Raw genomic sequence first — 25962 nt, forward strand, 5'->3', positions numbered from 1 at the left:
TTATTCACAGCTTGGTAATTGGCCCCGATGCTGAGATCTTCATCCTGAGCAAATGCAGGCATCAGGGGAGCAGTTATAGATCAATGCTGGGGCGCTGAATATACAGGCCCCAGAAAAAATACCAAAATCAAAAATGGATTTCTGTTTAGTGCGCATTGTATATCCTGGTCTGGTTATGAATAATTTAGCCTTCCCCAGGCTGAATAGACTATATTTAGCAAGCCTATTTTGCTTATAATATGTCCTATCCTTTTATGAAGAAGCATAAAGCTTAGAATTAGGGGTGACTTCATTTGGTGGGAGCAGGCATGTGGAGGTATCTTCACTTGCAGCCCCCAGCTTAGCATTCACACCTGGTCTAGCCAAGGGCAGAGGGCTTCAGGCACGTGAAGCTGGCAATGGCCTCAGGAGTGTATCCCTGGATTAGGCAGGAGACAGGGCTACTCTGCCTGTGTCATTGGTGGCTCCCAGCTGGGTCCGTCTGTCCAAGAGAGGGGACATGGCAAGAATTGTGGGGTGCCAAGAGGTTTTCCTTTCCTTCTGTGTTGTTACTTTCCCAGCAGGAATAGGATGGATTCTCAAGGGAGACAATCAGATGGGACTTTAACAGACTCACTATGCAGAGGTGGAGGCAGGATGAAGGGGACTCACAGGGGATAATGCAGATTCCCAGCGCAGGAACAGTGGGGCTCCTCACCTCTCCCAGGCCTGAAAAAGCAAGGGTGGGAGCGGTTCCTCACCCTTGGGAAGGCAGGGCTGTGTGAACTTCTGTCTAGTGGGAGTTCAGGCTTTGGTTAGTAGTGACTCCACAGGGAGGGTGCCAGAGGATTAACACCAGAACTGCATTCTCCTCCCTTCTCTCATCTTCTGTGGGTGTTACCTCACTGATCAAACCCAACAGAAAGCTAGAAGCAAGGCCGTCCCTCTTATAATCCACATAGGTCAGCCTCCCAGGGAGAGGAGAACGGAGAGTGAAACTGGAGGTGCCAATGGGTGATCCCAGAGGCCTCATGACACCTCTCGTAATGATGCTCCTGCTGTGGGTCACACTGCGCTGTTTCTATCAGGTACCTCTGTGTGTGTGTGTTTGTGTGTGTGTGTGTGCGTGTGCGCACACTCTGCCACTCAGTTGTGTCTGACTCTTTGCGACCCCATGGACTGTAGCCCACCAGGCTCCTCTGTCCATGGAATTTTCCACACAAGAATACAGAGCGGGTTGTCATTTCCTCCTCCAGAGGATCTTCCCAAGCCAGGGATGGAAAATATCTTCAGTGTCTCCTGCATTGGCAGGAAGACTCTTTACCACCGCATCAGCTGGGAAGATACCTGTTCATTTGCAAATATCTAGTCTTGAGAATCGGAGAAGGCAATGGCACCCCACTCCAGTGTTCTTGCCTGGAGAATCCCATGGACGGAGGAGCCTGGTAGGCTGTAGTCCATGGGGTCACGAAGAGTCAGACACGACTGAAGTGACTTAGCAGCAGCAGCAGCAGCAGTTTTGAGAATCGGAGAAGGCAATGTCACCCCACTCCAGTACTCTTGCCTGGAAAATCCCATGGATGGAGGAGCCTGGTAGGCTGCAGTCCATGGGGTCGCAAGGAGTCGGACACGACTGAAGCAACTTAGCAGCAGCAGCAGCAGTCTTGAGAATGTGATGGTCTGGTTGTTGTTGTTGTTCAGTCCAGTGAGCCTTCATATGATAACCTAACCAACATCTCGCTACAACCCCAAACTTGAACCTTCTGAGAGGTCCCAAGTGAGAATCCCTCAGAAGAGCCCTTCCCAAATCCTGACCCATGGCTTGCTTGCTATCTTTTCTTCAGTCGTATCTGACTCTTTGCAATCCTATGGGCTGTAGCCCGCCAGGCTCCTCTGTCCATGGGATTTCTCAGGCAAGAATATGGAGTGGGTTGCCATTTCCTACTCTAGGGGATCTTCCTGACCCAGGGAATGAATCCATATCTCTTGTGTCTCCAGCATTGGCAGACAGGTTCTTTACCACTAGCGCCACCTGGGAAGTTCTGTCCTGACCCATGGAATGGTTAGTAAAATAAAATGATTATTTTAAATCTTTAATGTTTTTTTGGAGGGGGTGGTTTTATTTTGCAGCAATATCACTAAAACATCTTATACACATCCTGGCAGTATTTCCTTTTAAGTCATTTCCATTTGCAGAATTGAAATTCAGCAGTGAAGTAAAATCTTGGGTAATGAGAGAAAGACATTTGAGGTTTAAAGTAATAAGCTTAACTTTGACCAAGAGTCTGGCTTCCTTCAGTAGGTCCTGTGTTTCATAAGCTCTTTCCTTCCTCTGGCTATGAACCCATAGATTGTCTTAACCTCCAGGCGAGATGGAAGCCACTTACCTTTCTGTAGCCCAGTGTTCTCATCTGAAAACAGAGGTGCATACACTTCCTTGAGTTCCTGTGAGGTAGCTCCAAGAAATCATCTTGCATATTGCCTGCCATATGATTGTGTAGTGATTTATAGAACATGAATCTGAGAACACACTCATTCAACAGACATCATTTATTGAACAATTAATTTGTGAAACCTTATGGTAGGTGCCAGGATTCAGGGAATTCTTGGGAGCAGAGATTGTGTATGCAGGTGTATCTCTTGATTAGTTTATATCCAGTTTCTATACATACAAGGTCTGTTCTGAGAAAGAGGGTAACCGGTCATTGCTTGGAGGAGGAAATTTCATTCATGAATTGAAGCTTCGTCTGACTTCTCTCTGCCAGGGGCACAGGGCACAGAAGGGCCCAGAAGTCCCACATGAGGAAAAATTTAACATTGAGCATAGTGACCAGGAACCTGGGGTTGCAGGGTCAGATTGCTAGGGCCCAAATCCAAGATTTTCCACATATTAGCTAATGAGATAATGATTATTATAGCCACTCACCTCATGTGATTATTGTGAGTCTTCAAGCTGAGTGTCAGGCCCATTCTAGTATTTAGTCTGGATTGCCCAGCTCTGCTGATAATGATGAAACTGTTATATTATCATTGTCATTACACTTAACATTGAAAACTCAGCCTAGACATACCCAGGCAAGCTCTGGGGCTCGGCTATTGAGGTCTTGAACGGGGGGCATAGGCATTTTGCCCTGTAGACACAGGGGAATTTCCAGCTGGGGAATGACAGGATCAAGTCCCTTCTCCCTCCCTCTTTCCTGCTCTCTCTGCCCTTGCTTTCTCATTTCCTCTTCTCTCCCCTCCTTTAAAATGATGACAGTATGTTCAAGTTGTGCAAATCAGAGGAATAGATTAGAAACAGGAGAATAAATGTGCTTAGCAGACCCAGGAAATCTCCAGGGGACTGGAATTGATTACCCAGCATGTAACATACAAAACCATCATTTTTCTGCACATGGTGAACAATAGGAGTGAAGCAACCTCCTATTCCAACCCCCCTAATCTGATGGGGTTTTCTCAGTGATGTTATGGAGTCATAGAGGTGACAGTCACAAACTGGGCCACCTCCAAGTGGCCTTTTTCCCTCGAAGGGTTGGTGGCAGAGGAAGATCAGCCCCTTTTCAGTGTGTGCACTTACCTGGTTTAATTTGGAGATAGCAGAGGACAGAGGAGCATGGCATGCTATAGTCCATAGGGCCCAAAGAACTGGATATAACTTAGCAACTGAACAACCACAGTTGCCTGTCTTGGGGGATGCTGGGACCTTGGGAAGCTGTATGAGTGAAAAGATTGATGCTTTATATCAAAGGCTTATAAAATATATCATGTTGCCTTTCCCCATATGAGGAAGGACCTTTTGACATGGGCTCTGGGTAAACCCCACGTGTTCGCATCCTTGTAGTGGTCCTGATACTGGAATTAGCTGGTTTCATTAGAACCAAATTTACTTCAGTTATTTGGAGAACCTTGACTGTAGGACGAGTGCAGGTTAGAGAATGTCTTGCAAGCTCTGAGCTTCAGGATTTTGCTTTGCAGCTCGTTTTAGTTTCACTTGAGATTGGACATGAGAACTTGGCTTTCATGAGTTCATGTCACTATGGGGAATGGAGTCACCATTTTGGTTAACTTATTTATCCATCTGAAAGAGTAAGATTCTGATTTTCACTTGCTGCTTATCTTTTTTCATCCTGAAGGTTGAGGTTTATTTGAATAAAGAGATGAAGGCAATATAAACTGCTAGCCTATATGATGTCTTCACATATATTAGATAAAAGTACTCTTTCATGGCATATGTAGCACTTTAAACTCATGGCTTAGGAGCAACTATGGCCCACTTTTAAGCCCCTGATTGTCTCTCAATCAGAGAGAATTTGTGCAGTGCCCAACTTGTACATCCAGATGTGGCAGCTCTGATTGAAGGAAAATACATAATAATAGGGTGACTCAGTGCTCCAGAAGAATGCCTTAGCCTGGGCATCCTTTCTGATTTATTAATTTATGGTTAGTGGTTTAGAGCTCCTGAGTTAGTAGGTCTGAGGTAGGGACCCAAGAAATTGGATTTCTAATAAGTTCCTAAATGATGATGCCCTTGGTTTGGGTACCATATCATGGTACCCAGATTTTCCCTCTTCCAGGTACTAATTACCTGAATTGTTCATTAAAACCAAAGATGCTTTCTTATTTAGCAGCGTAGGTTGGTCCCAAATAGTTGGCCTTACTGGAACTTTCTGGAAGAGGGTCCCTCTAGCTCTTTTCTCAGCAGTTCTCTGTCCTCTACAGGTCCACTGATAAATTTGGTGGGTCTGCAGCTTCTGAACCTGCTCAGCCATCAGCATCAGAGAGGGGCTGAACCATTTCTCCTTTTCTAAACCCCTCATAGCCTTCATAATTCTCTCTTAGAATATTTTTTTCTTGGACTCAGATGTCGCCTGCTTGATTTTAATCTAGAAATCTATTTTTTATAGTCTGTGGAATATATGCTTTGCTATTTTTTTTTTTGTTACCTAAGTGTGAAAAATAAAACAAAACTTAGTGTACTAGGAAATTATGCAGAGTTTAATGCTTAGACAATTTAAAGTACATGTGCTCATACACACGTATGCACATATGATGACACAGGCTTTTTCAGAGAAAAAGTGAATAATGAGTGAATGGGCTGTTTGGGCATTTACAGCTGAGCCAGTGAAGTGTAGTCTTGCAGGAGTTTGGCTCTCAGTCTTACAGTGCTCCCTCTGGGTCATCAAAAAGTGAGACCGGGACCCTCATTTTTGGAGCTGTTGGGAGTGTCAAGCTCTTTGGCTGTCTTGGCAATGGGTTTGACCTGCTTTCAGATGTGGATGGCTTTCCCACTGGCACCTTGCAGGACCACAGGGCATTTTTTAAAAGGTTGAGCACCAAGTCACCACATCTCATTAGTGGCAGCAGTTGCTTTATCTATGAGAATAACTGTCCTTCTTAGCTTCTCAATTTGTCACCTGTGTAATGATTTATTACCTTCCAAAGCTCCGGTAATTGTATAATGATGCAAAAATAATGACAAGCCATTCTGATAAACTTTATTACCTGTAGCATCTTATATGGAAACTGCATTCCAGAATGCTTGATAGGATTACAAAGCACACCCACAGGGTGACAGCTAGCAGGGAGGGCAGCTTCTCAGGCCTGAGAGGAACAGAGGAAAAGAAACAGGACTCAAACTTCCCGAACAGAGGCTGGCAAGAATTGGGTTGGGATGATCTGATTCCATTTAGGGCACATGTTGGAGAACGCAATGGCACCCCACTCCAGTACTCTTGCCTGGAAAATCCAATGGACAGAGGAGCCTGGTAGGCTGTAGTCCATGGGGTCGCTGAGAGTTGGACACGACTGAGCGACTTCACTTTCACTTTTCTCTTTCATGCATTGGAGAAGGAAATGCAACCCACTCAGTGTTCTTGCCTGGAGAATCCCAGGGACAGGGGAGCCTGGTGGGCTGCCGTCTATGGGGTCGCACAGAGTCAGACATGACTAAAGTGACTTAGCAGCAGGGCACATGTCAAATGGAGCTATCTTCATTTTTATCCCAAGAATGCAGTGTTCACTTGACTATTTTAAATTGGGAAAATAGAATTAAAAAATCTTCAATGAAATATATAGTCAAAGTAATGTATATAAATGGTGTGCAGTTGAACTCCTGTTTTTAGCTTTAACCCCCACCTTTGGCGCTTCTCTTTTTAATCAAATGACTAAGCTTTCAGCTTTCACATGGGCTCAGACATACCTTCTCTTGAGCTGAGTTGTAAGGCACTACACAATATTCCAGTGCTAAGGGCAAAAGGGACTCAAGAAGGCTGACTTACGGAGTAACTTTCAGATTTGCTTCTCATTTTGGAACAATGTCTAAAGTTAAAATATCTTTCATGTGGAATTGAGAACCGAGATACAAAATCATGATCAAGTGTGGTTGATAAGAGAGTTCTTTTAGTAAATGGAACTTAACTAATTTGGGTCTGTGGTTGGAGGGTTAGGTCTTCAAAGATTTTCCTGAACCAAAGAGTAATGAGGCCCCCTGTGTAGCTGACTGTAGAGGCAAAGATAATGCATAAGGGTCCTGTGTTGTCTTCCATCTTCTTCCTGATGATCAGCCAGTGACCCCAGACAATGCCTGTTTCTTTGACGATGGATTCTCTTGGGATTGTACCACAGGACTTGCACCAGGTCTGGGTCCTGAATATTAGGCCTTAAAAGTGAGGAAAAGTCAGGGTTAAATCAGAGAACAGATGTTGCCCGTGCTACCTGTGTTCATTTTTCTCGTCTTCACAGGCTTGTTGTTGGATTATGTTTCCCAGTCTCTCTTGCAGTTAGATGGGAATGTTTGACTTGTTCTGGCCAATAGCATGTAGGCATTTCCAAGATTATAAAGTTATAAAATCTTGTTATAAAATCTCTATGTGTGAGCCTCATTTCTCTCCCTCCACCACCTGCTACCAGAGAAAGCCAATGCAAGATGGAAGAACAGTAGATGGAAATGGCCTTGGAAGGTTGGGTTACTTCTTGAAGGAGAGCCTCCAAAGATCCCACTGGATTGTGATATGAATGAAAAACAAATATTTTTTGTGTTAATACATTGAAATTTCACTGCTGCATGAGGCATATTCCCAGATTTTGAACTCCCCCCCAGCCCCCTTTCCCATAGTACTTTCACTCCATCTTCCAGACTTCCAATTTCCCCCGAACTATCAACTCACCCAGGGGTCCCCTTTGGAAAAGATCTGATAAACTCACTCAGGGAATTTGTAAAATAAAATTAAAAAAGAAAAAGATCTGGAGTGTGGCCCTTCCTAGAGAGATATCCACTGTGTGTGTGTGTGTGTGTGTGTGTGTGTGTGTGTGTGTGTTAGTCTCTCAATCATGTCTGACTCTTTGCAACCCCATGGACTATAGCCTGCCAGGCTCCTCTGTCCATGGAATTCTCCAGGCAAGAATACTGGAGTGGGTTGCTACTTCCTTCTCCAGGGGATCTCCCTGACTCAGGGATCAACCCACATCATAGGCAGATTCTTTACTGTCTGAGCCACCAGGAAAGCCCACCTCTTTGTAGGAACTCCTAAATATCAATGAGCCCATGACCCAGAGACTCATCATGCTGATGATGAGATTTCAGACCCTATGACAGGAGTGTGGAGGAGATTCTGGAAGAAGGCAGTTTAGTGATGGACACCTGAGAGATGACTGCCACCTCCTTTCCAATCTTAGCCCAGGTCCACCAGTGATCACCTCCTCAGAAGCTCCTAATCAGGTAGCATAATGATAAAGAGGACAGATTCTGAAGCCAAACTACTTGGGTTTGAATCTCAGCTCCATGGCAGAGGGGGCTTTCTGACTTAGGCTTGTGTTTCCTCTTATAGTGTTGAATGGTGATCAGAAGTGGTTACCCAGCCAGGGTCGATATATCTCCATCTTTACTTGCCTCCAGGTGGGTCCATGTGTCTGAGCTTGGATCCTAGAAGGTAGATAGAAGTGATATATGACCCTTGTTGATGATATATGACCCATCTTGATGGGCATGGCCCATCAACAACCCCCACCCATGACTCTCCATGTCCACCATCCCCCATCTGCTGGCTGGAGATGGATGTTCAGAGAAACACTGGATGTCACATGGTGAGGATGGCAAGTGTCACCTCTGTCAGTGGGGTCCTAAATGCCTCTGTGGGGCTGACCATCCTCTTCTCCCACCAGTGAGACTTTCCATGTACTTGCCTGTGTGCTCAGTCACCAAGTCGTGTCTGACTCTTTGCCATCCCAGGGACTGTAGCCCCTGGCTCTTCTGTTCGTGGGATTTCCCAAGCAAGAATACTGGAGTAGGTTGCCATTTCCTTCTCCAGACTTCCCATGAGTAAGGTACAAGTTTTTAATATATCAAGGCTGTAAGATTTCAAGGTTTATTGATGACAGCAGCTAGCATTACTTAATGAAGATAATCACTTTTTAACTGTATAATCTCAGGAAATCACTTAACCCATTCTGGCATCAGTTTCTTCATCTACAAATTGGGGGAGAATAAAACTTATTATCTCATAGGGTTGTAATAATGGATAAACAAGATCAATCCACATAAAGCACTTAGGACAGTGTCTGGCCCATAGAACATTCTTGCTAAGCTTATCTATTCTTACTGTTAATTAGAATAAGTAATTGCCATCTGCCTGAGCTCTGTTATGAGAGAAAAAAGACTTTTTGCTTCAACACAGTTTCCCCTCCTGACTTATGGAGACCAGCTGGGACCGAGCTATTAAGGTAAAGCTTTTATGTAACCTGGTTCAAAGAAAATCCAGGTGAGTGGAAGGACTGGGACTGCATGATTGTTTTCTGTGGTCCTAGCTGTCCACAGGCTTGAGACTTGGCTTGTGCCCCTGGCAGTGGGCACAGGAGGTATTCCCACTATGCAAATGTCTGATGGTCAGGCCATGCCAGCCAGGGCCCTAGGTGGACCAGTGGCCTCCATGGGGTAGGATCTGGGCAGTGTGTCCGCAGAGGCCAGGCAGCAGCTTCCCTGGATTCTTCACCTTCTAGCACAGAGACAACAGGGATTTGGTCCTTGCCAAGCTCATTCCTAAAATCAAAGAAGTGAAGCATCCTGCCTTCTCTTAAACAACACTCATTCCTATGGAGCTCAGCTGTTTCCCTGCCTGCAAGACCATCGAGTGGCCATTTTTTACTTTAGTGACTGAGCCAGGGTGGGAGGACTTCACTTAGACTTTACATCCCGCCCCACTTTTACTCACTGCCAGGCTTCTGTTGGGATGTGTCAGGCACACCAGGGCGTTTGTAGTAGTCCTCATGGTATTACTGAGCAGAGAGATGCACTCAGGGAAGCCTTCGCTACTTCAACATTTCAGCTTCATCTGTACGGGCTGGGGATTTACTGAGGTCAGCAACGGTCGGATGATCAATAAAACATTTCAGAGAAAACTCCATTTTTTGCCTCCAGCAAATTCCCAGCGTTACTTTGCCTTTGTAAACAACATCTTAAGCGATGCTGATTGTAAATCATCTCCAATGCACCTTTACATCCTTCATGCCATTTGCTCTCCCTAATAATCTTTTTTTTTTAATGGGAGGCAACACAGGCTCTTTGTGCCAGAGGAAGCCCAGAGGATTCAGGTGACTGGACGAAGGTTGCCGTGAGTTGGGGGGACACAGATGGATCCCAATCTCTCAGCTCTGACCTGGGACATTTGCCCCTCACTGGCACAGTCTCCGGCGCTTCAGTTAACTCAGGACTTGGAGGTGTACCTGACCTGGCTCCGGGCCTCCTGCTCAGCTGATGAGTGCTAACCAGTGGGTGGGTTGCAGGCAACCGCAGGTTGTTTAACCTTGTCAGAGCTAAAGGCTCTCTCCACCTGCTGTCTGGGCAGGCTGGCGGGTGATCACATGTTCCTCTGGACCTAATTACCTGAGAAGAAAAGAACATCTCTTGGAAATTCCTCGAACTCCCCTCTAAGCAGCCTGCCGGCAGATGTACAATGAGGCTGGGTCTTACCCCAGAAGGGGAAAATCCAAGTGCCGGTGGATGGTCTGATGAAGCACGACCTGATGCTGATGGGGTGGGGCCAGAATATGGGTTCTGTATGTTTCTCATGAATCCAGAGAGCAGCACCTTCCAACCTGTAAAGTTTGTGTAGTGATGTCAGGGCACCTCCAGATGGGCTGATGGACAGGGGTGGCTGGAGGGCATTGCTCCACCCCTGGGCCAAATGTCTAGCGTGGAAATGGATGGAAGAACACATCGCATTCACGTGCATCCTCAGAACTGGCTGAAGCATGTGGGGGGCTGCACTAGAGTCCTAGTCCATGACCTATTAGAAGGTGCTGGCAGGGAAGGGCTGTATCCTGGGGTGGCAGTTCTGGGACCCACTTGTGCTCCTGAAATGGCTCTGTCCCTTACCCCAAGCTACCAAGTCCCCTTCTGGAGTAAACAGAGGGGTCTTGTTTAGCAGCACATACATATTCTGGCTTCCCTGGTGGCTCAGATGGTAAAGAATCTGCCTGCACTGTGGGAGACCAAGGTTCATTCCCTGGGTTGGGAAGCTCCCCTGGAGGAGGGTGTGGCAACCTACTCCAGAGTTCCCATTCTTGCCTGGGAAATCCCATGGGCAGAGGAGCCTGGCAGGCTACATAGTCCATGGGTTCGCAAAGAGTCAGACACTACTGAGAGTAACACTTCCCAGGTTCTGGAGCAGATCCAAAGCAAGCAGATGAGAAGGGCTGCTGCAGACCTGCTGGGGATGAGAGGGCAGGTGTGGAAGGCAGCCAGAGAGTAGCCTCTTGACTTACCCTGAGCTAGGATTAAGGGTCTGCTCTGATATCACTTAGGGCTCAGCGTGCCACAGTCAGCTTCTGGGCTGGTGAGAGCCAGTTGTTCAATTTTCAGGAATGTGGTGAATTGACTGAGATCTTCCTGATAGTTTCCAGTTGGCTACAGTGGGAATTTTTACATTGAGAAAACTGACCATACTCCACCCAGGTGTGAAACACTCACCAGTGCCTCACTCCGCAGGGCGCCCCAGAAGGTGTGTTCTCTTTGTCCGATGCTGACATGCCCAGACTGTACCGTGACTTACACGTTTCCTATCAGTGACTTCCAGGCAACCTCTCTCCAGCTTTGGCGTGACCTAAGGGTCTCTTTTCTCTCTGCTCTGACAGGTGTGCAGCAGGCGGCCACGGTGCGCCCTGCAGGGTAGGAACTCTGTGTCCCGCCAACCAGGAGAGAGCTGGTCAACCTTCAGATGACGGCTGCGATTCCTCTTGGTGCTGCTTGTCAGACACACGTGCTGAGCTGCTCTGACCTCCAGCTCCTCTTGTTCTCTCCTCCATCCAGGCCCTGAAGCTGATCACCACCATCTGCTCCTTCCTCCTCCTTGTTCTCAGGGTGGACCCTCTGCTGGGTCAGCATACGCTGCCAAGGAGTCCACTGGGCCATGTCAGGAACCAGGGCTGGATGCATCTGGGTATCTTTTCTTTTTACTTTAAGGGATCAGCTGATCTAAGGAATGACCCCTAATGGAATGCCATTCTCTTTGGCGAGCGTCACGCCAGCTTCCATTTCTGGATGCTCACTACATCCCAGGACCTGTGATGCACCTCTAATGATCTCAGGTGCTTTTCACAATGGCCCCTCAAAACTGGCAGGGCTGCTAGCTCCAGGCCACTGACCAGGAAGGGTGACCCAGCCACACACCTCGTAGGTGGCAAGAGAGGGATCCAAACACAGGTCGGCTTGGTTTCAAAGCCCTGGCTCCTAACAGCAATCGTGCATTGTCTCTCTGTCCCTGGGACAGGCAAGGGAGTTCCATGATGGCCAGGAGTGAAGCACCTGCAGTGTTCGGAAGCATTTAGTAGCCAATGCAGTGGTAGCGCTGGCATAGGACTTTCAGAGGGGTTCACTGTGTTTGCAAACAGACATTGAATAGGAAAAGTATTGGGTTGGTCAGTAAGTTCATTTGATGTGGTGGAAAAACCTGAATCAAGCTATTGGCCAACCCAATATTATTGTCTAGCCATATTGCTTGCTTTTTGGATTAGTTGACTAGAGCTGCTGTAACAAAATACTGCAAGCTGGCTGGCTTAAACAATTCAGATTTATTGTTTCATGGTTTCAGAGGCTCGAAGTCCAAGACTGAGTAGTCAGTGGGGTGCACCTTCCTTAGTGATGTGAGGCAGATTCTGTTCCAGGCTTCTGTCCTTGCTTCTGGCGGCTTGCTGGCCATCTTTGCTCTTCCTTGGCTTGTAAAAGTATCACCCAGATCACTGTCTTCACCTTTATATGGCATTCTCCCTGTGGGCTTCCCAGATGGTGCTAGTGGTAAAGAACCCGCCTGCCAATGCAGGAGACATACAAGACACGGGTTCAATCCTTGGGTTGGGAAGACTTCCTGAGGAGGGCATGGAAACCCATTCCAGTATCCTTGCCTGGAGAATCCCATGGTCAGAGGAGCCTATAGGGCTATAGTCCATCGGGTCACAGAGAGTTGGACATGACTGAAGTGACTTAGCATGCACACACACACACTCCCTGTGGACATTTTTTGGTGTCCAACTCTCTCTTTTTTATAAGGACACCAGTCATATTGGATTAGGACTCACCTGGATTACCTCACCTTAACTAACTATAACTTCATTAATCCTGCTTCCAAATAAGATCACATCTTGCTGCAGTAGGGTGCTGGGTGTTTAGAATTCAGCTTATGAATTTTGTGGGGGTATGAGATTCAACCCATAACCAAGTATGTTCATACTAGCTTTTAAACTGAGAAAAGCTGTCTAAGGGAGATCTCTGTTGTTTCTATTTCTTGCTGTAAGACTTTTTTTCTGTATTGCAACTTCTGGTCCAGAGGAAGTGGACATGTGCTCGCTCCTCTGAACTGACTTGTCTCCTAATCATCATTGAAAGCAACCCCCTAGCCACTGGGTACATCTTCCTCCAATCCTAAGGGCTTCTCCAGGACTCGTCCTTTGGATGGGGTGAAACCACAGGCAGGGGCTGTGCTTTTCCTTTCCTAGTGATCTGAGCTGCTTCCCACCCAGATCCCAGAGTTTTCTTCTCTGCTGCTGCTAAGTTGCTTCAGTCGTGTCTGACTCTGTGCGACCCCATAGACGGCAGCCCACTAGGCTCCTCGGTCCCTAGGATTCTCCAGGCAAGAACACTTAAGTGGGTTGCCATTTCCTTCTCCAATGCATGAAAGTGAAAAGTGAAAGTGAGGTCACTCAGTCATATCCAACTCTTGGCGACCCCATGGACTGCAGCCTACCAGGCTCCTCTGTCCATGGGATTTTCCAGGCAAGAGTACTGGAGTGGGGTGCCATCGCCTTCTCCGGTTTTCTTCTCTAGTGGGCTTTATTTTGATTAGAATGTTCTGAATCTTCTGTACTCTGCAGGTGGAACACTCAGCATGGATGAAATGCTTTGACTAGTTCTGGCCAAACTAGTGCTGCTGCTGATTGGGCTATTAGAAGCTTTACTCTAAGTAATGTGGTCCCCTGGATGGAATAATGTTCTTCCCAGATTTAGGTAGGATGTGACTACTGAGAGAAAGGAAGATAAGCTTTGTTGGGAAAATTGAGGCTGCCTATTCCCAAGTGGATGGGCTACAAGACGGGTGGGAGAGAGAGGAGATACGGGGAAGGTGCTTAGCCCCCAGCGCTGCTCCCCTTGACTGTATCCTCACCATGTTCTCTTTCTGCACCACACGCTTTAGGTCCTGGAGGACCATCCAGAGTCTCCCCCACCCAGCAGCAGAGGCTGCTCTTTTCAGTTATGGGCTGAAAGTCTTAGGTGATTCCCCAAACTCAGTCCGAGACCCAGGTATTTCTCCTGAACTCTCAAACTCTATTTCCATTTGATCTCATCATTTGTTCACCATTTTTTTCATTCCATCAAGGAAAATATTGGCTTAAACAGGTGAAACAGGTAGAGTGGAGTGGGGGAGCATTTGTGTCTGGGCATAGAGACAAATGGCCAAAAGGTCAAAGGTAAGAGAGTGTGACCTGTGCTTAAATGAAAGAAGGTGGATCTGGCTGCAGGGGAGGGTGAAGGGGAGTGAGTGTAAGAGAACAAATGGAGAAATAGTTGGCACTCACATCAGGAAAGCTTCCAGGTGGAAGATTGGATTATCCTGAGAGCACTGAATGGTCTTAAATAGGAGTGTGAAAATTAATAAAACCCTCAATTGGAATAGAGTTGGAGGCCAGAAGGGGGAGCTCTCATACCCTTTGAGGATGGCAGAGCCCAACAGGAAGAAGAGAGTTCCTGGCAAGGAAGGGCTTAGCCAATGAGAGACTGTCACAGGGCAGCCAATGAAAAGCTTCAGAATCTCCATTCCTCCAGTGGGTGCTTGTTAACTGCAGGCCTCCCCCAACTTTTTACCCCTCTATAAAAGAGTTCTCCACTCCTTGTTGCATGAGACTTGCACATGGCTTGCCATGGCTGTAGTCCCCCAGTCGCAGTTCTTTACTGATCCTGAGTAAACCCATTTTTGCTGGAGAAATAACTGGCAGCCTATTTGTTTAAGGTCAACAAGACTGACATGAAAGATTACTCTGGAAGGATGTGGAAAATGATTTGGATAGAGGTGAGATTAGAGTCAAAAGACAATTTAAGGGGCTATTACAATAATGCAAATATTCACTCATTCACTCACGAGTTCCTAAGTGTTCTCCCTGGGTCTGTAGGGAGTAGGTGGAATGAGCGAGGGGTTGCGGTGCCTTCGTAACTTCTGCTGACAGCTGGCGAAGGCTCTTCTCTGTTCTCTTCACTGGGATGAAGCAGCTCCTCGGCTGGCATGCTCTGGGCTGAGCCCTGTGCTTTTTTTTCTTTTTTCCTCATTCTGAAAAAATACTGGGAGAGCAGGAGGCTGTCAGCTGTGTTTCCTGCTTCACAAGGAGAGCTTTGTTTGAAGAAGTTTCAGAGTGCAAAAGTCAGATTGAATACAATGGAGACACAAAATGAAATTGCTCTTTACAAGAAATACAGGTGCAATAAAATGGAGATACACTTGTTTTAACGCTGCACATGTCCTGAGGATTTCTAAAGGCTACTGATAGGTTAAGCAAAAGTGCAGTTAGGAAAGGAGAGGGGGAAGGCGGGTCAGAGAGGGTAGTGGGAGGGTGTATGTACGTGTGTGGGAAGCGTGGATTGGACAGACTTGGTGGAAGTGCTTTGAGCACCAATTAAAAGCCCAGCATATCACAGAGGCTACCCTGGAGCAAGGACCACGGTCTTGTCCCTGCCCAATTCTCTCTCCCCACCACCAATTCTCTCCTCTGTACCCTGTTGTTTGGCATTGCCTCTGGGTGGAGAATATGAGCTTCTCCCCACTGATACTACACATGTGCTCTGGATCAGAGACCATGGAGAGAGAGGGATGAGAAACAGAACACTCCATATACTCCCTCTGCCAACGGAGAGAATCGCTCCCTGAAAAAAGACTCTCTAATACAGGTCTAGATTACTTTCTATGACTTAGAATTTGGTATTTTATACACAGGCTTCCCAGGTGGCACTAGTGTTAAAGAACCTGCCTGCCAATGCAGGAGATTGTAAGGGATGCAGGTTTGATCCCTGGGTTGGGAAGACCCGCCAGAGGAAGGCACAGAAACCACTCCAGTATTCTTACCTGGAGAGCGCTATGGGCAGAGGAGCCTGGCAGACCATGGGCCATGGGGCCTCAAAGAACTGGACACGACTGAAGTGTTTATATTATATCATCACCCTGCTTATTTAACTTATATGCAAAGTACATCATGAGAAACACTGGGCTGGAGGAAGCACAAGCTGGAATCAAGATTGCCGGGAGAAATATCAATCACCTCAGATATGCACATGACACCACCCTTATGGCAGAAAGTGAAGAAGAACTAAAGAGCCTCTTGATGAAAGTGAAAGAGGAGAGTGAAAAAGTTGGCTTAAAGCTCAACATTCAGAAAACTAATATCATGGCATCCGGTCCCATCACTTCATGGGAAATAGATGGGGAAACAGTGGCTGACTTTATTTTTTGGGGCTCCAAAATCACTGCAGAGGGTGATTGCAGCCATGAAATTAAAAGACGCTTACTCCTTGGAAGAAAAGTTATGACCAACCTAGATAGCATATTCAAAAGCAGAGACATTAGTTTGCCAGCAAAGGTCCATCTAGTCAAGGCTATGGGTTTTCCTGTGGTCATGTATGGATGTGAGAATTGGACTGTGAAGAAAGCTGAGCACCAAAGAATTGATGCTTTTGAACTGTGGTGTTGGAGAAGACTCTTGAGAGTCCCTTGGACTGCAAAGAGATCCAACCAGTCCATCCTAAAGGAGATCAGTCCTGGGTGTTCATTTGAAGGACTGATGTTGAAACTGAAACTCCAATACTTTGGCCACCTCATGCGAAGAGTTGACTCATTGGAAAAGACCCTGCTGCCAGGAAAGATTGAAGGCAGAAGGAGAAGGGGACGACAGAGGATGAGATGATTGGATGGCATCACCGACTCAATGGACATGAGTTTGAGTAAACTCTGGGAGTTGGTGATGGACAGGGAGGCCTGGCATGCTGCAGTCCTTGGGGTCACAGAGTCGGACACGACTGAGTGACTGACCTGAACTGAAGTGTCTTAGCATGCATGCACATACTTTATACCAAGAGTCAGCCATCAGTTCAGTTCAGTCAGTCACTCAGTCGTGTCCGACTCTTTGTGACCCCACGGACTGCAGCATGCCAGGCTTTCATCACCAACTCCCAGAGCTTACTCAAACTCATGTCCATTGAATTGGTGCTGACATCCAACCATCTCATCCTCTGTCATCCCCTTCTCCTCCCGCCTTCAATCTTTCCCAGCATCAGGGTCTTTTCCAATGAGTCAGTTCTTCACATCAGGTGGCCAAAGTATTGGAGTTTAAGAATCAGTCCTTCCAGTGAATATTCAGAATTGATTTCCTTTAGGATGGACTGGTTGGATCCCCTTGCAGTCCAAGGGACTCTCAAGAGTCTTCTCCAACATCACAGTTCAAAATCATCAATTCTTCGGTGCTCAGCTCTCTTTATAGTCCAACTCTCACATCCATACATGATTACTGGAAAAACCAAAGCTTTGACTAGACGGACCTTTGTTGGCAAAGTAATGTCTCTGCTTTTTAATATACTGTCTAGGTTGGTCATAACTTTTCTTCCAAGGAGCAAGTGTCTTTTAATTTCATGGCTGCAGTCACCATCTGCAGTGATCAGTCATCAGCTATTTATTGAGTGCCTACTATATTTCTGCACTGCTGTAGGGGCTAAGCTTGCAGTCAAGACTGGAACTGTAGACTGGCAGTTTGCAGATCTTAAGTGTTTTGTTTGACTTGACTGGTATTATTCATTCATTCGTTTGTTCATCTCTGAATGCCTTTAGATGGAGCAAGTGCTTGCCAGTGAGTTATAGCTGTCCTATGTCTAGTTTTTGTTTTACTTGCAATTCATGTGAAAAGAAGAGATCCTCACACATGAAAGGCTTATGTCCCTCAATTCAAGGTGTGAATCAACATTTTGGGCAAAGAGAGTTTGAGACTGCAGGCACCTGAGAGAGCTGAGCTGCAGGGAGCAGCTGGGAGGCTTTGAGGCATCATGCTTGCTCTCTGAAGTCAAAATGGTTACAGTGTCATTGAACTTTTTTTTTTTTTTTTTTCTGCTTAACACAGCTTCTACTTGCAAAAGTTTCAGACTTTGGTCCCTAGACAAGTTGGAGTTTAGAGCAAACAAGTGATTGGAATGACTAAAGAGGATGCTTTCAAAATGTATTTCCAGTGTTAGGTCCAAAATGAGATGAGGCAGGGGTGGAGCTCACTTCGTCAGTCTGGACACCCTCTTCGAGGCTGACTTCATCCTTCCTCTGATTCAGTCTCAGCAATACCCTACACTGAGCTTAGACTGCAGCCTGCGTTTTGAGAAGTTAACTGGGTCTTACCCTTTCTGCTTCTGAGTGCTCCTATCCTTTTAGTCACTTAGTCATTCATTCAACAGACTCCTGAGCACCTCACATGTACTAGGCACTGTCTTCGATCCTGCAGCAATGAGCAGTGCAGACACTAATTCTTGCATGTGTGGTATTTATATTCTGGTGTGTGTAGGGGAAGGGGAAATGGACAGTAATATAAATCAGTAAATTACATGGTATGTTAGGAGATAAAATGCTATGGGGAGTGCGGCAGGACAGCCATTGACTGAGGCACATGGGGGAATGATGCCACGTTAAACAGAGTGGTCAGAGAAGACCACTGAGAAAGTGACATTTGATTCAGGACCTGAAAGAAAGGAACAGTAATGTGGCTGTCAAGGGGAAGAATATTCCTCTTCAGTGCAATGGCCCCGAGGCAGAACCAGGCCACCAGTGTCAGAGGAACAGGGAGTCAGCCAGCCGGATGGAGATAGGCCAGGAGAACAACTGGGGGTGGAACGTGGAAGGCCTTGTAGGTGACCGTGGGGACTAACGTTCACTCTAATGAGGACAAGAGTCATTGCAGGGGTTTACGTAGTATCATGATCCACTTACCTTTTATTAGGATCATTCTGATAGACTGTAGGAAGCAAGGGTGAGAGCAAGGGTTCACTTCAGAGGCTGATGCAGTGGCTCAGGTAAGAGGCAATAATGGCTTGGACCAGAGTGGGGCAGTGGTCATGGTGAGACGTGCCCCAGTTGTGGATCTGTCCACATCCTGAAGGCGGAGGGACCATGTATCTCTGGTCACTGTGGTCTCACTGAAGGTGGGTAGATTGGGAATTTATTCTCCCTGCTCTGCTAAGCAGTGTCCTATGTGCTTCACAGACAGCATCATCTCATTAATCCCCTGCTATCCTGATGAGGTCATGGGGTTTGCCCTATTGTAAGGAAGACGTCAGAGCCTGAAGATGTGACTAACTGGCCCACAACGCATATAAAGCGCTGAAGTGGGTGTCCTGTTGGCAATGATCTCCTCTCCCTCCCCCAAACTGAAGGAGGCTTGGTAATTTCCAGTTCCAGTGAATGGTGTTGGTGCTCTGCCTGAATGAGGTCAGCATTAGCTGTGACTCAGCTAGGAGTGTCTGAAAGATGAGCCGTCATGGAGCCCTGGAAGTCTCCTGGTATGACCACGTCAGGTGGTTCTGCAGATGGTGTGGGTGTGGGGAGCGGCCTGGGGATTCCCCTGGTGCTTATCTTCACTCCCCGCAGGACTCGGGCTGGGCCCGCCCTCTGCAGCTGTGCCCTGAGCAGCCTTCTCTTGCCCGGTAGTATTTTTGGCTAGCCCTTGAACTTCACTTTTTAACCAAAGCCTGGACCAAGTAAAACCCAATTCTACCCTTTGTGAGTTAAGTCCAAAAGAAATAGAAGCCCAAATCTAAACTTGTGCACACCATAGGAAATTGAATGGATTTTTCTATTGAGCCAGAAATTGGTGACCAAGGCTGAAATAGAGGATAAAGTTTTTGCTAAGAGAGAACCAACAGCATCTGGGATCAACACTAGTACTAGCTCTGGGCTGGGAATCTCGTTCGAGAAGAAAGGAAACCATGGCTGAGGTCATTGTCACGCATGGGTCACTGTGAGAAGTGAATCTCTCACCTTCCACATGATCTGCAAGTCAAATGAGCAGGAAGTCAAGAGAATTCTTGACTTCTTGAGTTGAAAGAGGGGCTCTTACAGGAAGAAGATGAAGCCCATATTCTAACTCCAGATTACATGTCTGCTTGGATTACCTGATACCTGGAAAAGCAGAAGAGAATACGAGGGAGAGAGAGCAGCATGAACACAGAGCCAAACAGGGACTAACTAGTGGGCTTGAGTGTTCTTGTGTGTACACCCTCATACAAGGAGGGCGTGAGTCCTTCCTGAGTCTAGAGACAGGGTGGAGAGGGCTGGGTTGACCACACTCTGTCTGCCGTGCCTGTTGCCTGATGAGTGGTGGCCACCAGCAGCAGAAACTGTGGTATGTGGTGGTATAGTGTCTCAGTCCATAAACGTTGCTATAACAAAATCATGATGGACTGGGCAGCTTAAACAACAAACATTTATTTCTCTCAGTTCTGGAGCCTGGGAAATCCAAGATCAAGTCCTCCGGCAGGTTTGGCGTCTGCTAAAGAGCCATAGAGGCTATCTTCTTCTTGTGGCCTCATGTGATAGCAGCGATGAAGGAGATTTGGTGGGGGGTGGTGGTGGGGGGGGCTCTTTTATAAACCACTAGTCCCATTCATGTTGGAGAAGGCAATGGCAACCCACTCCAGTGTTCTTGCCTGGAGAATCCCAGGGATGAGGGAGCCTGGTGGGCTGCCGTCTCTGGGGTCGCACAGAGTCGAACCTGACTGAAGTGATTTAGCAGCAGCAGCAGCAGTCCCATTCATTAGGGCTCCATCCTATGACTAATCACCTCCCAATGGCTTATCTCCTAATACCTTCCCATTAGGAGTTGGGTTTCAACATATATAATTTAAGGGGTGATACTGACATTCAGTCCTTAGCATACATGAGAGATAAGAGCTAGAATTGAAAAGTGTTCAGGGGAGGGGGTAACCTCAAAGAAGTCCAGGTGTAGGGTTCTGGTTTCACCAGCAGAGTGAAGTAGTGATGCTTGCATTCTTCATCTACTCTCTTCCCATTCCAGCACCAGATAGCCAGACCTTGAAGGGCTGGGAGGACAAAGGAGCCAGAGCCCCCCATTGTGAGCAATCAAGGTCCCTGTCAGCCTTGTTTGTAAGGAGAGGAGCAGATGAGATTAAATTTGACACGGAAGTTTTAAACATACCTGCTTTTAATAACCAATAATGATCAGAAGGTCATGAAATTTGAGGAGGGTGTTGTTAAGGGATGGGAATGGAAGATTGGATGAGATATGATCAAAGGCAGTGAATGGAGAAAACTCACATTTATATCCCATCATGTTGAGATTGCTCAATAAATGAGTTGCACACACTTAAAAATCTCATCACAGTAGAACTAATATCAGAACACCAGCAGTTATTCAAACATACCCCTGCAGCGACCTATGTGGCAGCCATGCCTGGATTCCCTCATCTGGGTGGGCTATGTGGAGCCCCTGGAGTTCCTCTGGGCAAAGAGAAGAACTGAACACCACCCATGTCATAGAAACAAGCGCAGAAGCTCTTTAAAAACATTTAGTGAGCACCAATTGATTGCATGAATAAAGTATACACAACAATGAGGAAACAAAAGGAAGTCTCTACTAAACATCTTGCAATTGGGAAAACCCCAAAGAGGCAGCAGGCACCACCATCTGAGACAAGCCTCATCCATGCCGAGAATGTTCTTGGCCAACTTTTCCCAATCGTGAATTTTATGGACTATTTGGAACAATGACAGTCACTGGGACTGTCTGAATTCTTAATCCTCCCAAGTCAGGGAGCGTTCCCAACAGCTGAGAACTCACTAATGAAGGGCATTCTTTTGAATAAACCTTCCTATATAAGCACTGAGGACTTTTTCATGCATTTGGAAAACCCATTCATAATTCCCCCAATTCCTTCCTTCCTAACAATATCTGCCTTCTTCATGGCATATGTTGTGTTTTGGCCACAACATATATATTTTTACACAGCTGTAATCGTAGTGCAGATGGAACTTGGGTCTGTTCTTTAACTGTAAGCAGAGACTTCCAACTATTCCTCTTCAAAGATATAGAATATTTTATAGTCCCTGCATGGGCACATTGGACTGTTCTTATATGCTTATTAGTATCTTTAAGGTCCTATATGCTCCTGCATATGAACAGCTTCATACAGATAGTGTTGTCCTCTTGAATCATGGTCTGGAGAGATCTTCCTAGAGGTGGGCTTTCAGAATCAGATTGAGTGGCTGTTGTTTCTTGGGGTGATGTTTTCCTGTGGGTGGTCCTGACTTACACCCGGCACACTGTTTAACTAGGGTGTTCCCTGGAGATGTGAGCAGTTTGCCCCATGAGGGACACCTCAAAACAGAGCCACACTGCAACAGGAGAAGGAAATGCTAGAATATTTGCAGGCAACCTCTGGACCAGGATACAGAGCATTGAAGGGACTGAGTTCACTTTTTGTGCCTTATCCATCTCGTCTGACAAACAGTAAGTAGGCCCTCAAGAGTTTAAGCCTATAGCCATGATTATTATGGGTTAAACTCTTGAGAGCCTACTTACTATTTGTCACTGTAAACCCTAATGGCCCCAGGTTAGACAGTACCCAAGTCATTTATTCACCTTAAATCTGGTTTAAGAAGTGACCCTGTGCCTAAACTTGGATGGCTAGGTCTCATGGGGAGAAAATGTGGAGAACACATAACCATGACTCAAACAAAACTTCGTTTCTTCCTCTCGACATTCTCTGAGTGCTGCTCTATTGTAAAAACCCATCTCCTCATCATCAGTCACATATGAACACTGACTCTGAGCCAAGCACTGTCTACATTTCACCATCTCATTCACCTTCATATCAATCCTAGCTGACTGTTCCTAATTACAGAGATAGAAACCCAGGCACAGAGGACATGTAGCTAGTAAGTGACTGCATTGGACCATGAAGGTGGAGAGCTGGCTAAGACAGAGATTCTGGCACCAAGGGGCTCACTCTGTGTGAGTGTGTTTGTGCATGTGTGTGTGATATGATGGTACATAGATTGGACAGACTTTGTAGTGGCACCAAAAGCTCAGAAGGGGACACCTACCCCATGCTTGATGTGGCACGTGGAGAAAGGAAGGAGGACTAGGAGGTAAACAGGAGATTGTTGTTGCTCAGTCACTAAGTCATGTCCAACTCTTTGCAATCCCATGGACTGCAGCATGCCAGGCTTCCCTGTCCTTCATTGTCTCCCAGAGTTTGCTCAAATTCATGTCCATTGAATCAGTGATGCTGTCAATCTATCTCATCCTCTGTCACCCCCTTCTCCTTCTGCCTTCAACCTTTCCCAGCATCAGAGTCTTTTTCTATGAGTTGGCTCTTTGCATCAGGTGGCAGAAGTATTGGAGCTTCAGCATCTGTCCTTCCAATGAATATTCAGGGTTGATTTCTTTTTTTAGGATTTACTGGTTTGATCTCCTTGCAGTCCAAGGGGCTCTCAAGAGTCTTCTCCAACACCACAGTTCAAAAGAACCAATTCTTCTGTGCTCAGCCTTCTTTATGGTCCAACTCTCACATGCATACATGACTACTGGAAAAACCATAGCTTTGACTATATGGACCTTTGTCGTCAAAGTGATGTCTTTGCTTTTTTAATATGTTCTGTAGGTTTGTCATAGCTTTCCTTTCAAGGAGCAAGCGTCTTCTAATTTCATGGCTTCAGTCACTATCCACAGTGATTTTGGAGCCCAAGAAAAGGAAAATCTGTCACTGCATCTACTTGTTCCCCTTCTATTTGCCATGAAGTGATGGGACCAGATGCCATGATCTTCGTTTTGTGAATGTTGAGCTTTAAGCCAGCTTTTTCACTCGCCTCTTTCACCCTCATCAAGAGGTTCTTTAGTTCCTCTTCACTTTCTTCCATTAATGTGGTATCAAATGCATATCTGAGGTTGTGGATATTTCTCCTGGCAACCTTGATTCCAGCTTGTGTTTCATCCAGCCCAGCATTTCACATGATGTACTCTGCATATGAGTTAAATAAGTAGGGTGACAATATACAGCCTTGATGTACTCCTTTTCCAATTTTGAACCAGTCCACTGTTCCTTGTTCAGTTCTAACTGTTGCTTCTTGACCCACATACAAGTTTCTCAGGAGACTGGTAAGGTGATCTGGTATTCCTGTCTCTTTAAGAATTTTCCACAGTTTGTTGTCATCCATACAGTTGAAGGCTTTAGCATAGTCAATGAAGCAGGAGTAGATTTTTTCTGGAATTCTCTAGTTTTTTTTTATGAGCCAACAGATGTTGGCAATTTGATCTCTGGTTCCTTTGCCTTTTCTAAACCCAACTTATACATCTGAAACTTCCCAATTCTCATACTGCTGAAACCTAGCTTGAAGGATTTTGAGCAAAACCTTACGAGCATCTGAAATGACCATATTTGTTCTATAGTTTGCACATTCTTTGTCATTGCCCTTCTTTGCAATTGGAATGAAAACTGACCGTTTCCAGTCCTGTGGCCACTGCTGAGTTTTCCGAATATGCTGACATATTGAGTGCAGCACTTTAACAGCATCATCTTTTAGGATTTGAAGTAGCTCAGCTGGAATTTCATCACCTCCACTATCTTTGTAGTAATGTTTCCTAAGGTCCGCTCAATTTTATACTCCAGGATGTCTTGCTGTAGGTGAGTGACCACACCATCGTGGTTATCGGGATCATCAAGATCTTTTTTTGTAGAGTTCTTCTGTGTATTCTTGCCACCTCTCCTTAATCCCTTCTGCTTCTGTGATTTCCTTATTGTTTCTGTCCTTTATCATTCCCATCTTTGCATGAAATGTTCCCTTGATATCTCAAATTTTCTTGAAGAGATCTCTAGTCTTTCCCATTCTATTGTTTTCCTCTACTTCTTTACATTGTTTATTGAAGAACGCCCTATCTTTTCTTGCTATTCTCTGGAACTCTGCATTAAATTGGGTCTATCTTTCCCTTTCTCTCTTGCTTTTTGCTTCTCTTCTTTCCTTAGCTATTTGTAAAGGCTTCTCAGACAACCACTTTGCCTTCTTGCATTTCTTTTTCTTTGGGATGGTTTTGGTCATTGTCTCCTGTACAATCTTATGAACCTTGGTCCATAGTTCTTCAGGCGTTATGTCTACTTCTTCTTCAGGCATATCTGTCTCCTGAATCTTTTCATTATATATCTTTACTGTATAATCATAAGGGATTTGATTTAGGTCTTACCTGAATGGCCTAGTGGTTTTCCCTACTTTTTTCAATTTAAGTCTGAATTTTGCAATAAGGAGTTCATAATCTGAGCCACAGTAAGCTCCTGGTCTTGTTTTTGCTGACAGTATAGAATTTCTCCATCTTTGGCTGTAAAGAACATAATCAATCAGATTGATTAATCTGATTTTGGTATTGACCATCTGGTGATGTCTGTGTGTAGAGTTGTCTCTTGTGTTGTTGGCAAAGGGTGTTTGCTATGACCAATGTGTTCTCTTGACAAAAACTCTGTAAGCCTTTGCTCTGCTTCATTTTGTACTCCAAGGACAAACTTGCCTGTTACTCCAGGTATCCCCTGACTTCCTAGTTTTGCATTCCAATCCATTATGATGAAAAGAACACCTTTTTTGGTATTAGTTCTAGAAGGTCTTGTAGGTCTTTGTTCTGTAGTTAAAGAAGGAAAAGATTTACTCAGGAAAGATTAAATTTTAAGGCTTGTTAAGGTCGGCACAAAATGTGAGACCCTGATAACATGTGAGACTTGTCAGTGTCAGCCTGAGGGGCCAAAATATTGAGACAGTAGATAGCGTGGCAGGAGCCACTCCTGAATTGGGGGATGAGCATGTGGGTGGAGAAGGATGCTGAGCCTGTCTTCTCCAAGATGGCTGAGCCCAGGCCTCTGAGGTGGTCAGCAATGGGTCAGACATACTGCCAGAACATTCCTGCTTTCAGAGAAGGTATGGAAATGTCTCTTGTTTACTTCAATAAACACTCATTTCTTGTTTTTTTATGATGAAGGTTGTGCTGTATTTCCTTGATCCTAAGATACTATGTTATGGACAAAATGGTGTGCCTCCCAAATCCATATGTGAAAGCTCTAAGCCCCAGGGTGACTATCTCTGGAGACAGGACCTTTGAAGAGGTAATGAAGGTTAAATGAGGTCATGAGGGGTGGGCCCTTATCCAACGTGACTGGTGTCTGTTTTTTTTTTTAAGGTTTATTTTATTTTTAAACTTTACATAATTGTATTAGTTTTGCCAAATATCAAAATGAATCCGCCACAGGTATTGGTGTCTTTGTAAGAAGGGGAAGAGTGACCAAGGATCTTTAGTGCAAGAGAAAAGGCCATGGAAGGATGCAGTGAGAAGCATCATCAACAAGCCAAGCATTGCTCACACCTTGATCTTGAAATCCCAGCTTCCAAAACTATGAGAAAATAAATTTCTGTTGTTAGAGCCACCATGTCTGTG

At 45.7% G+C, this 25962-nt stretch overlaps 2 long non-coding RNA genes across 2 annotated transcripts in view; both read left to right on the top strand.

The window, feature by feature from the left end:
- The window catches only part of LOC102390492, a 286855-nt gene that overhangs the window by 15207 nt on the left and 245686 nt on the right, over window positions 1-25962 (top strand). The window lies entirely within an intron of this gene.
- On the top strand, window positions 10546-11879 carry LOC123328600. Its single transcript, XR_006543527.2, has 2 exons — window positions 10546-10973; window positions 11107-11879. It is a non-coding gene; the product is annotated as an uncharacterized LOC123328600 (long non-coding RNA).

This window comes from Bubalus bubalis, chromosome 12 (genome assembly GCF_019923935.1).
Source record: "Bubalus bubalis isolate 160015118507 breed Murrah chromosome 12, NDDB_SH_1, whole genome shotgun sequence".
NCBI lineage: Eukaryota > Metazoa > Chordata > Mammalia > Artiodactyla > Bovidae > Bubalus > Bubalus bubalis.